Source organism: Phyllobates terribilis, unplaced genomic scaffold (genome assembly GCF_046119375.1).
Source record: "Phyllobates terribilis strain yellow unplaced genomic scaffold, ASM4611937v1 Scaffold_11__3_contigs__length_659146591, whole genome shotgun sequence".
NCBI classification, from domain to species: Eukaryota; Metazoa; Chordata; class Amphibia; order Anura; family Dendrobatidae; genus Phyllobates; species Phyllobates terribilis.
In genome coordinates, this window is record NW_027362771.1 from 66,548,004 (window position 1) to 66,562,321 (window position 14,318).

The following is a 14,318-nucleotide window of genomic DNA, read 5'->3' on the forward strand; positions in this document are numbered from 1 at the left end:
GCCACACGGTCAGGATCATCATATAATAATCCTAAAGCAGAAAAAAAACTATCCACTGATCTGAAGCATGTATCACTAGGTTGCAAAGAAAAGGCCCACTCCTGAGGCTCTTTGCGCAAAAGTGACATTATGAACCCTACGCGCTGGGATTCATCCCCAGAGGACTTGGGTCTCAAACGAAAATACAATAAGCAAGCATTTTTAAATGAAAAAAATTCTCGATGTTCACCAAAAAATAAATCCGGCAAACATACCTTAGGCTCCAAGAAATATGCTCCAGGACAGTTACTCACGTGCTGACAGAGCTCGGCCACTTCCAGAGAGAGTCCCTGCAGGTGTTTAGCCAAATCCTGAACCGACACCATGATGGAGCAAAAAAAAAAAAAAAAATCTTTCCTTAGAGAATTTGCAGGCTGGACTTACTGTTATGTTCTGCTACCAAAGCTAAGGAAAGAGAGGAGATCTGTCCCTACTATAGGACTCAGCTGAATCCCTACGATGTAACAGGGAACCTGATCCTGCGATCAGACCTGCTAAAGTCCTAATCTAGTCTGTACGGAGACCTATAGATGTGGGGAGGGAATCCCTACAAGTACTAAGGACTGGGAGGAATATGGGACACCTCCTAACAGAAATAGTAGCAGACAGACGAACAAACAAAATAGATAGAACATAGAGGTCCGTAGACCAAGCAAACTAACAGAGCTAGATACAGAGCACAGGCTAGCTAGAAAGTAGATATACAATGAAGTCCAGCAAAGCCAGAAGGGCGGAGCAGGATTAAATAGGCCAACAAGGTCATGTGACCAGCAAAGGAAAAAAAAACCTAACAGCAAGGTTCTAACAAAAGCAACATTAACATCTGCAGAAGAAAGACCATCTTCCAGCCAAACTAAAATGTCTACTTCTTTTAGCGGACAATGTGATAAGATCCCTTTCTTACGGCCACGCCAATCGCTACAAATTCCAGATGAGGCACAAAAACAGCAGGTGCTTCAACGGATATCAAGTGCTCCTTTAAGTGGGCTCTCCTCCACATCAACTTCAACATCACAAATACTCCAGTCCTCAAAGGTGTCACCCCAATCGCACTTGCTTCCTCACAGCTCCCAAATCTCCAGCTGCCCGTCTGAGTATGAGGTAGAACAGATGGTTGAGTCTGCAGAGCTGTTTACTCATACTATAGCCTGGGAATCAGAGGTCGACTCCAGCGCTTCTGTGAATCCAGACGAGGAAATGATCTGCACTGATGCCCAGAATCTTTATGAGTCGGATCCAGGACCAGACGCAGAAGGTTCTGACCATAATGTAGACCCTCATTCCCAAACTGTAACTCCTGTTGGTGGAGACAATGAGGAAGACGATGATGAGACTCAAATACCTGACTGGAGCGACAACTTTAGTTTTTTGTCAGGGCAGGAACAGGTTGGCTCTGAGGACGACGGGTGTGATAACGCACAGGGTGATGATGATGAGGTTGGAGATCCCACTTACTGTCAACCCACAGTCAGCCAAGAGATGAGGTCAGCAGAGGAGGTGGAGGAAGATGCTAGTGACGACGAGGTCAGGTTGCGCCTTCCTGGACAGAGACGTAGTACTGGAGGCACGTCAACAACTGCATCCTCAAACACAACTCTGCCTCTCACCACAAGTCGTGGTGGCTCTTCAGGTAGCATGGGTGCTAAGCCTTGCATAGCCTGGGCATTTTTTCAGATCGATAAAGATGACCCAACTCGTGTTATCTGTAACATTTGTCAGCAAAAGCTAAGTAGAGGCCAAAAAATACATAGTTTGAGTACTTCATGCATGAACCGGCACATGGACATGAAGCATAAGTTGCAGTGGGAAGCTCAGTGTGCTACAATGCGGCCTAGCCGGCCGGGCCAACCACCGTCTGCCATATCTTGTGCATCCGCGGCCTCTTCATCCTCTGTGACTGGGGGGACAGCAGTCACACCTGTTTTGGGGCACAGACCTGCCACCTCTTTACCCGCAACAGCCAGCGTGATTGGCAGGTCATCATTTTCTTTGGAGGTGGTAACACCAGCTGGTGTTGAGCGCTGTCCGACATCGATAGCACCACCTTTGGATCAAGGCAACCTAACATGTCCGCCTGCATCTTCCTCACAGACCGGCAGTTTGCCGGGGACACCCTTATCAACCCCGTCTAAGCACAATAGCCAGCCCTCGGTCCCTCAGATGTGGACAAGTAAAAGACCATTTCCTCCTAGCCATGAGAAAGCTAAGAGGTTGAATTTCACCATCTGCAAGCTCTTGGCTACAGAAATGCTGCCTTTCCGCCTGGTGGACACAGAGGATTTTCGAGACCTTATGTCCGTCGCAGTGCCCCAGTACCAGATGCCCAGTCGGCACTGCTTCTCAAAGAAAGGTGTGCCTGCGCTCCACCAGCATGTCGCACACAACATCACCGCTTCTTTGAGAAACTCTGTGTGTGACAGGGTGCATTTCACCACAGACACTTGGACGAGTAGGCATGGACAGGGGCGTTACATGTCGCTGACTGGGCACTGGGAACTATGGTGACAGCAGGACAAGGGGCTGCTGTCCAAGTCTTGCCGTCCCCACGAGTTGTGCGTCAATCCTCTTTATGTCAAAGTTCCTCCACTGCTTCTGCCTCCTCAACCTCCTCTCAGTCCTCCACCTGCACCCAAAGCCTGTCTGGTCATGCCACAAGCTTTCTAACTGCGCAGAAGGGATCCTGCACACCTCCTTACTATGCTGGCAGTAGGGTTCAACGTCATCAGGCGGTTTTTACTTTGAAATGTCTGGGAAATGTGAGTCACACAGCTGAGGAGTTGTGGTCAGCTCTGGAGAACCAATTTCTTGAATGGTTGTCTCCACTGGACCTGAAACCAGGGATGGCCGTGTGCGACAATGCTGCAAACCTGGGTGCGGCCCTTCGCCGGGGCAATGTCACACACTTGCCTTGTATGGCTCACGTGTTGAACCTGGTTGTCCAGCAATTTTTAGCCCACTATCCCAGACTAGATGGCCTTCTGCAGAGGGCACGGTCGCTGTGTGCTCACTTCCGCCGTTCGCATTCCGCAGCTCAGCGACTTACATCTCTACAGAAGTCGTTGGGCCTGCCACTTCACTGGCTAAAATGCGATGTGCCTACCCGGTGGAATTCAACTCTGCACATGTTGCAGCGACTGTGGCAGCACCGACAAGCCCTGGTGCAATACGTTCTGACGTATAGCCTGGGACAACGAGATCCAGAGGTGGGGCAAATCACGCTGGAGGAGTGGTCTCAGATCAGGGACCTATGCACCCTTCTGCACAGTTTTGAAATGGCGACGAAGATGTTTAGTGCTGACGATGCCATTATCAGCATGACTATTCCGGTGATTTACATGCTGGAGCACATGTTAAACAGAATTCGGAGTCAGGTGGTGGCACAAGAGGAGGTGGAGGAAGTAGAGGAGGAGGAGTTGTATGCGGAAGGGCTAACATCTGCAAGGTCCAGAGGGTCGGCAGCACCAAGGCGGCAGGCATGTGAGGGTGGGGGAGATGGTTTTACCAGGGCGCATGGTAGCAGCCAAACTAGTGAGGAAGGTGCAGGAGCCCAGGAAGAAGTGGAGGACGAACTGATGGAAGACTCATCAGATGAGGGAGACCTTGATCACATTTCTGTTGTGCGAGGTTGGGGGGAGAGGACAGAGGAAGGAAGCATGATTGTTACCTCGCCACCAACACAACAGGGACTTGGTGCTCCTGGATGCGCAACACACATGAGTGCCTTCTTGCTGCACTACCTGCAACATGACCCTCGAATTGTGAGAATTAGAAATAATCCTGACTACTGGGTTGCCACACTGTTAAATCCCCGGTACAAAACTAAATTTGCAGAAATTATTCCTGCCATAGAAAGGGATGCACGCATGCAGGAGTATCAGCAGAGACTGTTGCAGAATCTTACATGTGCTTTTCCACAAAACACCAGTGGTGCACGTAGTGAATCTCACAGTTCCAACTTGCCAACCGTGGGACCGTCAAGTGTTCAGCACTCAAACCGTAACAGAACCACAGTATCTGCTGGTAACATCAATTTTGCGGAATCATTTCACCACTTTTTTAGCCCATCCTTTGCAAGGCCACAGGAGACAAGAAGTCTGACACATAGTCAACGCCTAGAGACGATGGTACAGGAGTATCTCCAAGTAAACATTGAAGCCATGACTGTGTCACTGGACCCTTGCTCTTTTTGGGCTTCCAATCTGGATAAATGGCCGGAGCTAGCCACTTACGCCTTGGAGATCTTGTCATGCCCCGCAGCCAGCGTTCTGTCTGAACGTGTGTTCAGCGCTGCTGGTGGTGTGCTGACAGATAAGCGCACGCGGCTCTCCACTGATAATGTAGACAGACTCACGTTCATAAAGATGAACAAATCATGGATCCGAAACGACTTTTCTACCCCTGTGTCATCCTGGGGAGAGTAAAAGCTTGATGATTGGTTAAAATCACCCTACCAACCGTTTTAAGCTTTCAAATTACTAATCATGTTTATCTGTATCTTGGCTGGAAAATAATTTGGGCTTTGTAGCAGTGTGCAGCACTGATTCTATTAGGCCATCTATAATAAGCTCCACCAGATTTAAAATTACTAATCATGTTTATCTGTATCTTGACTGGAAAATAATTTGGGCTTTGTAGCAGTGTGCAGCACTGATCCTATTAGGCCATCTATACTAAGCTCAACCAGATTTAAAATGAATAATAATTTTTAGCTGCATCTAGCCCGGAAAATAATTTTGGGGCTCCGAGATGCGCAAGACACATAAGTGCCTTCTTGCTGCACTACCTGCAACATGACCCTCATATTGTCAGAATTCGAAGTAATCATAACTACTGGGTTGCCACACTCTTAGATCCCCCAAACTTTTCGATCAACCTTTTCATTTTAATAATGACCAAAAAAATGGTCATTTTTGAAATTATAAGCATTAGCAGGTTATTAGAAACTGAAATCAAACAGTTTTCAACTCAAAACTTTATTCTAGGTGATGTTACATTTTCACATAGTACCCCTTGTTCGAAAGGAGCTTCTGAACTCTCTCGTCCATTGAATTTGTCAGGTTTTGGATGGTTTCTGCTTCAATTGTTTTGCATGAGGACAGAATACCCTCCCAGAGCTGTTGCTTAGATGTGAACTGCCTCCCGCCATCATAGACACTCCTTTTGATGATGCTCCAGAGGTTCTGAATGGGGTTGAGGTCAGGAGAGCATCGGGGTCACACCATAAGTTTGTCCCCTTTTATGCCCATATCAGCCAGAGATGCAGATGTTTTATGTGCAGCATGAGATGGTGCATTATCATGCAAAAAAATGATCTTGCTGTGAAATACACGGTTCTTCTTCTTGAACCATGGCAGGAAGTGCTGTTTGAGAAAATCCACATACATTATGGAGTTCATCTTTAGCGCCTTCAGGGATCCTAAAGGGGCCGACAATCTCTCTCCCCATGATTCCAGTCCAAAACATTACTCCACCTCCTCCTTGTTGGCGCTGTAGCCGTGTTTGCGTGGGGTGTCCATCAACCAGCCATCCTCCACTCCATCCATCTGGACCATCGAGCGCTGCACGGCACTCATCCGTGAACAAAACAGTTTTGAAATCAGTCTTCATGTAATGTTTGGCCCACTGGAGCCGTTTCTGCTTGTGTGAAGTGGAGAGAGGAGGTCGACAGGATGGCGTATGCACAGCTGCAAACCTCTGAAGGACCCTGCATCTTGTTGTTCGGGGGACGTTGGAGGCACCAGCAGCTTCAAAAACTTGTCTGCTGCTATGACAAGGCTTTTTTGCCGCTGCTCTTTTAAACTGACGTAATTGCCTGTAGGAAAGAGTCCTCAATTTGCCCTTATCAGCACGCACACGTGTGTACTGTGAATCAGCTACATACTTCTTGATTGCCAAGACACTTCATCCTGATCATCGCACAATGTTGATTGTAGTCATGCCTTGACCTAAACACTCTACAATTTGTTACTTCTCAGCAGCCGACACATCCTTTTTCTTTCCCATTTTGGCAGAAAATGTAGGCTGCTTAATAATGTGAGACAGCCTTCTTAAGTAGTCTTGCCTTTCATTGGACACACCTGCCAAACTAATTAGCACAGGTGTCTGCAATTGCTTACAGTGATATAAAGAGCCCTGACACACATCACCATCAATGAGTTTAACTGACAAACAAACAAATTCTTCCCTTATCACTCCTAAACACTTTTTGCATAATAATTTGGAACACAGTGTACATGTGCTTTTCCACAAAACACCAGTGGTTCACGTAGTGAATCTTACAGTTCTAACTTGCCAACCGTGGTATGTATGGAGCTGTTCAATAAAGGGCCCAAAATTAAGATAACATAGATTTGAGAGGTCTCTATGAATAGGAATTCCTAAGTATTTGATACCCTGTGAGGGCCAGGCAAAGGGAAAGTTGGACTGGATGGAATCCTATATGGATTTGGGGAGGGAGACATCGAGGGCCTCAGACTTCGCTGCATTGATTTTAAAATTTGACCATGTAACAAAGTAATCTATTTCAGCCATAACAGCATGGATGGATATATGTGATTGAGTGATATATACTAGGACATCATCAGCAAATAGAGAGCACTTGTACTCGGTGCCTCCCACCTCAATCCACCTAATATTGGGGTTATGGTGAATTGATGAGAGCAGGTGCTCCGTCACTAGGATGTATAAGAGAGGGGACAGAGGACATCCCTGCCTTGTCCCATTGGTGATTGTGAAAGGTGATGAAAATGTTCTGATGCACCCCCTGGGCCTTGGGACACCCGGAGCCGGACCCTTTTTGGTGGATGCTGGTGGTTGTAGTCTTCGTGGCGGCGACCCGGTTCCGTGGCTCAGGGTGGTCAAACCAGTGGCGGAACTATTTATGTGGTTTTGATGTTTAAATGTCCGACTACGCCACCCGTGGATTGCGGTGAGAGTGAACCGCCACTGCAGGGCAGACCGCTGAGGCTGGTGTTGTGGGTGCAGCAGAGCGTTCTTATTATCCAGACCACGTCTGCAGGTAACGGCTGCCCACGTCGTACTGTGCTCACCAGGTGAGGGGCTCAGACAACTCCAAGATAACTTTGGAGCGCTTCACAGGACCCCCTTTGTGTGTCCTTTGTCTGGCCTTTCTTACCAACCCTTCTGTCCGGCTGCCTCGGGCCTCCTCTTGGTAAACTTGGCGCCAGTTTCCCTGACCCTATGTGGTGCCTTACTAGCGGGTGTAGCGAGGGGCTGCACCACATAAAATGTCACAGTCTCCGGTTTCTAGCTGAGGGTCGTTTCCTGCCTCCACTAGTTTCGGGGACCGGTTTCCCCCTTTGGCCTGACCCCTCCACGCAGGTGGATTCGGACGTGCGGTGGCGACTCGCCCGTCCGCACCCCTGGGATCCCTTCATTCCTCGTTCCTGGAGCCTTCTCCGCTCCTCTTCCTTCCTTCTCCCTTTTCCAGGCCTGGGCCTCTGTTACTAGGCCCGCCTCCGGAGCAGAGCTCATGCAGAGCCCCTGCTCCCTGCCACTTCTGCTCAGACTTCTCTGCACTGAACTAAGATGGTGCCCACCTTTTATACTCCCTTCTCAATGCACCCAGGAACTGCTTCCTCCCTGCTCCTGCACTACAGGGTTCCCCTTCCTCAGTGTTCCCTCCCCCCACTCCAGCCAGGGACAGGGACTGTCGTGCCCATCTCAGAGGCATATTGGTCGCCCTGCCCCACGGCAATGTGGTGTAATGCATGCAGGTGTCGGGTCCTGATCCACACTCCATCCTTACCTGAGAGTGAGATATCACACCTCTGGGTGAGGTGCAATACCTCTGTAGCAACCGAGCCCTCAGTGTGCTACAGTTCCATTTATCTTCAGCCTAGGTGACGTATTGTGATACAGGGCCGTGATTTTGGCTATAAAAGGGTCCCCTAGACCCCTACCCCAAGCTTTTTAAGAGAATCATATATGGCGTGCCAGGAGACTCTATGGAATGCTTTCTCAGCATCCAACGAGAGTATCTAATTACAAATTTTTAACTGCATCTAGCCCAGGAAATACTTTGTGCCTAGTAGCAGTGTCTGCTAGTCAGCGGATTATCCCGGCTGTTAAGCAAGCTACACCACCTGTAGTTTGGACACTTAATTTTTTCAAAGGAAATGCTTCGGGACCATGGGATACTCTGTGAAGAGCATCAGGAGGCACCCCAAGGCATAGGGGCTGGGACTGGCAGTAGGATGCCTTGCGGTGGACAGCCGAGCTCGATCCTTATAAAAGCTTTTTAACTGCAGCAGCTTTAGTGGACGCTACTGGAGCTGGAATTACGCGGCTGTTGGCATGAGACTTGCCCTCCAATAGATCCTTGTAAATGGATTTAAAGTGTATTCATTCAAATTAGAGAGACAATTTAAATTAAAAAGCTTAGAGCTGCCTCCACCACAGGGGGGCTCGCTCGACCCACCAGCGGACAGGCACCAGTATTGGGAGAGGGGGGCTGGCCGTCAGGGTTCACCGCAGCTCTGGCACAAACCCGGCGACACGGAGGTGGCACGGGCAGGAGCGGACTGAACGTGTCGGCTTCTCACTTTTTGGATTTTAGAAGGGCATGACATGCCTATATCTGTGTCTCCCCCTCCTTTTACTCCTCCACCTCTTTTCTTTTCGCATGACTATATGTACTTGTCACTTTTCCATGTGTTAGTTGTGTCTTCTGAGCAGTTTGTCAGCTTTTGGACACCTTTGAAGGTGTTTTCTATGTGTTTCTATGTGTTTTTGTTTGCCTGCCATTGGTTTTAACGGTGTTCGAAGGTGTTCGACGAACAGTTCGACGAACAGTTCGGCGAACACACGGGTGTTCGACGAACCGAACCGAACACGAACACTACGGGGGTGGCTCAACACTACTCTTTATATCACTGTAAGCAATTGCAGACACCTGTGCTAATTAGTTTGGCAGGTGTGTCCAATGAAAGGCAAGACTACTTAAGAAGACTGTCTCATATTATTAAGCAGCCTACATTTTCTGCCAAAATGGGAAAGAAAAAGGATGTGTCGGGTGCTGAGAAGCAACAAATTGTGGAGTGTTTAGGTCAAGGCATGACTACAATCAACATTGTGCGATGATCAGGATGAAGTGTCTTGGCAATCAAGAAGTATGTAGCTGATTCACAGTACACACGTGTGCGTGCTGATAAGGGCAAATTGAGGACTCTTTCCTACAGGCAATTACGTCAGGTTAAAAGAGCAGCGGCAAAAAAGCCTTGTCATAGCAGCAGACAAGTTTTTGAAGCTGCTGGTGCCTCCAAGTCCCCCGAACAACAAGATGCAGGGTCCTTCAGAGGTTTGCAGCTGTGCATACGCCATCCTGTTGACCTCCTCTATCCACTTCACACAAGCAGAAACGGCTCCAGTGGGCTAAACATTACATGAAGACTGATTTCAAAACTGTTTTGTTCACGGATGAGTGCCGTGCAGCGCTCGATGGTCCAGATGGATGGAGTGGAGGATGGCTGGTTGATGGACACCCCACGCAAACACGGCTACAGCGCCAACAAGGAGGAGGTGGAGTAATGTTTTGGGCTGGAATCATGGGGAGAGAGATTGTCGGCCCCTTTAGGATCCCTGAAGGCGCTAAAGATGAACTCCATAATGTATGTGGATTTTCTCAAACAGCACTTCCTGCCATGGTTCAAGAAGAAGAACCGTGTATTTCACAGCAAGATCATTTTTTTGCATGATAATGCACCATCTCATGCTGCACATAAAACATCTGCATCTCTGGCTGATATGGGCATAAAAGGGGACAAACTTATGGTGTGACCCCCATGCTCCCCTGACCTCTACCCCATTCAGAACCTCTGGAGCATCGTCAAAAGGAGTGTCTATGATGGCGGGAGGCAGTTCACATCTAAGCAACAGCTCTGGGAGGGTATTCTGTCCTCATGCAAAACAATTGAAGCAGAAACCATCCAAAACCTGACAAATTCAATGGACGAGAGAGTTCAGAAGCTCCTTTCGAACAAGGGGTCCTATGTGAAAATGTAACATCACCTAGAATAAAGTTTTGAGTTGAAAACTGTTTGATTTCAGTTTCTAATAACCTGCTAATGCTTATAATTTCAAAAATGACCATTTTTTTGGTCTTTATTAAAATGAAAAGGTTGATCGAAAAGTTTGGGGGATCTAAGAGTGTGGCAACCCAGTAGTCATGATTACTTCGAATTCTGACAATATGAGGGTCATGTTGCAGGTAGTGCAGCAAGAAGGCATTTATGTGTCTTGCGCATCTCGGAGCCCCAAAATTATTTTCCGGGCTAGATGCAGCTAAAAATTATTATTCATTTTAAATTTGGTGGAGCTTAGTATAGATGGCCTAATAGGATCAGTGCTGCACACTGCTACAAAGCCCAAATTATTTTCCAGTCAAGATACAGATAAACATGATTAGTAATTTTAAATCTGGTGGAGCTTATTATAGATGGCCTAATAGAATCAGTGCTGCACACTGCTACAAAGCCCAAATTATTTTCCAGCCAAGATACAGATAAACATGATTAGTAATTTGAAAGCTTAAAACGGTTGGTAGGGTGATTTTAACCAATCATCAAGCTTTTACTCTCCCCAGGATGACACAGGGGTAGAAAAGTCGTTTCATCTTTATGAACGTGAGTCTGTCTACATTATCAGTGGAGAGCCGCGTGCGCTTATCTGTCAGCACACCACCAGCAGCGCTGAACACACGTTCAGACAGAACGCTGGCTGCGGGGCATGACAAGATCTCCAAGGCGTAAGTGGCTAGCTAGCCATTTATCCAGATTGGAAGCCCAAAAAGAGCAAGGGTCCAGTGACACAGTCATGGCTTCAATGTTTACTTGGAGATACTCCTGTACCATCGTCTCTAGGCGTTGACTATGTGTCAGACTTCTTGTCTCCTGTGGCCTTGCAAAGGATGGGCTAAAAAAGTGGTGAAATGATTCTGCAAAATTGATGTTACCAGCAGATACTGTGGTTCTGTTACGGTTTGAGTGCTGAACACTTGACGGTCCCACGGTTGGCAAGTTGGAACTGTGAGATTCACTACGTGCACCACTGGTGTTTTGTGGAAAAACACATGTAAGATTCTGCAACAGTCTCTGCTGATACTCCTGCATGCGTGCATCCCATTCTATGGCAGGAATAATTTCTGCAAATTTAGTTTTGTACCGGGGATCTAACAGTGTGGCAACCCAGTAGTCAGGATTATTTCTAATTCTCACAATTCGAGGGTCATGTTGCAGGTAGTGCAGCAAGAAGGCACTCATGTGTGTTGCGCATCCAGGAGCACCAAGTCCCTGTTGTGTTGGTGGCGAGGTAACAATCATGCTTCCTTCCTCTGTCCTCTCCCCCCAACCTCGCACAACAGAAATGTGATCAAGGTCTCCCTCATCTGATGAGTCTTCCATCAGTTCGTCCTCCACTTCTTCCTGGGCTCCTGCACCTTCCTCACTAGTTTCACTGTTACCATGCGCCCTGGTAAAACCATGTCCCCCACCCTCACATGCCTGCCGCCTTGGTGCTGCCGACCGTCTGGACCTTGCAGATGTTAGCCCTTCCGCATACAACTCCTCCTCCTCTACTTCCTCCACCTCCTCTTGTGCCACCACCTGACTCCGAATTCTGTTTAACATGTGCTCTAGCATGTAAATCACCGGAATAGTCATGCTGATAATGGCATCGTCAGCACTAAACATCTTCGTCGCCATTTCAAAACTGTGCAGAAGGGTGCATAGGTCCCTGATCTGAGACCACTCCTCCAGCGTGATTTGCCCCACCTCTGGATTTCGTTGGCCCAGGCTATACGTCAGAACGTATTGCACCAGGGCTTGTCGGTGCTGCCACAGTCGCTGCAACATGTGCAGAGTTGAATTCCACCGGGTAGGCACATCGCATTTTAGCCGGTGAAGTGGCAGGCCCAACGACTTCTGTAGAGATGTAAGTCGCTGAGCTGCGGGATGCGAACGGCGGAAGTGAGCACACAGCGACCGTGCCCTCTGCAGAAGGCCATCTAGTCTGGGATAGCGGGCTAAAAATTGCTGGACAACCAGGTTCAACACGTGAGCCATACAAGGCACGTGTGTGACATTGCCCTGGCGAAGGGCCGCACCCAGGTTTGCAGCATTGTCGCACACGGCCTTCCCTGGTTTCAGGTCCAGTGGAGACAACCATTCATGAAATTGGTTCTCCAGAGCTGACCACAACTCCTCAGCTGTGTGACTCACATTTCCCAGACATTTCAAAGTAAAAACCGCCTGATGACGTTGAGCCCTACTGCCAGCATAGTAAGGAGGTGTGCAGGATCCCTTGTGCGCAGTTAGAAAGCTTGTGGCATGACCAGACAGGCTTTGGGTGCAGGTGGAAGACAGAGAGGAGGTTGAGGAGGCAGAAGCAGTGGTGGAACTTTGACATAAAGAGGATTGACGCACAACTCGTGGGGACGGCAAGACTTGGACAGCAGCCCCTTGTCCTGCTGTCACCATAGTTACCCAGTGCCCAGTCAGCGACATGTAACGCCCCTGTCCATGCCTACTCGTCCAAGTGTCTGTGGTGAAATGCACCCTGTCACACACAGAGTTTCTCAAAGAAGCGGTGATGTTGTGTGCGACATGCTGGTGGAGCGCAGGCACACCTTTCTTTGAGAAGTAGTGCCGACTGGGCATCTGGTACTGGGGCACTGCGACGGACATAAGGTCTCGAAAATCCTCTGTGTCCACCAGGCGGAAAGGCAGCATTTCTGTAGCCAAGAGCTTGCAGATGGTGAAATTCAACCTCTTAGCTTTCTCATGGCTAGGAGGAAATGGTCTTTTACTTGTCCACATCTGAGGGACCGAGGGCTGGCTATTGTGCTTAGACGGGGTTGATAAGGGTGTCCCCGGCAAACTGCCGGTCTGTGAGGAAGATGCAGGCGGACATGTTAGGTTGCCTTGATCCAAAGGTGGTGCTATCGATGTCGGACAGCGCTCAACACCAGCTGGTGTTACCACCTCCAAAGAAAATGATGACCTGCCAATCACGCTGGCTGTTGCGTGTAAAGAGGTGGCAGGTCTGCGCCCCAAAACATCTTTATCGATCTGAAAAAATGCCCAGGCTATGCAAGGCTTAGCACCCATGCGACCTGAAGAGCCACCACGACTTGTGGTGAGAGGCAGAGTTGTGTTTGAGGATGCAGTTGTTGACGTGCTTCCAGTACTACGTCTCTGTCCAGGAAGGCGCAACCTGACCTCGTCGTCACTAGCATCTTCCTCCACCTCCTCTGCTGACCTCATCTCTTGGCTGACTGTGGGTTGACAGTAAGTGGGATCTCCAACCTCATCATCATCACCCTGTGCGTTATCACACTCGTCGTCCTCAGAGCCAACCTGTTCCTGCCCTGACAAAAAGCTAAAGTTGTCGCTCCAATCAGGTATTTGAGTCTCATCATCGTCTTCCTCATTGTCTCCACCAACAGGAGTTACAGTTTGGGAATGAGGGTCTACATTATGGTCAGAACCTTCTGCGTCTGGTCCTGGATCCGACTCATAAAGATTCTGGGCATCAGTGCAGATCATTTCCTCGTCTGGATTCACAGAAGCGCTGGAGTCGACCTCTGATTCCCAGGCTATAGTATGAGTAAACAGCTCTGCAGACTCAACCATCTGTTCTACCTCATACTCAGACGGGCAGCTGGAGATTTGGGAGCTGTGAGGAAGCAAGTGCGATTGGGGTGACACCTTTGAGGACTGGAGTATTTGTGATGTTGAAGTTGATGTGGAGGAGAGCCCACTTAAAGGAGCACTTGATATCCGTTGAAGCACCTGCTGTTTTTGTGCCTCATCTGGAATTTGTAGCGATTGGCGTGGCCGTAAGAAAGGGATCTTATCACATTGTCCGCTAAAAGAAGTAGACATTTTAGTTTGGCTGGAAGATCGTCTTTCTTCTGCAGATGTTACTGTTGCTTTAACACCTACCCCACGGACAACCTTTTTTCCCCTTCCCAACACGCCTATTCCCCTTTCCACCAGCAGCAGGCCTTTTTCCACTCATTTTGGTGGTTAACTAATTCACAACTCTGGAGTTGTTTGCACAAAAAAACAATGGATGGGAACCGAGCAGAGCTGAGTGGCCAAACTGTGGCATTAGGCCAAAAGTATTGGCTGGGTTAGATGCAGAAAAAAATTATATTCAATTTGCAACCTGATGGAGGTCAGTATAGATGGACTAATAGAACAAGTCCCACACACAGCTAGAAGCCCAAATATTTTTTCAGAGGTAAATGCAGAAAAAAA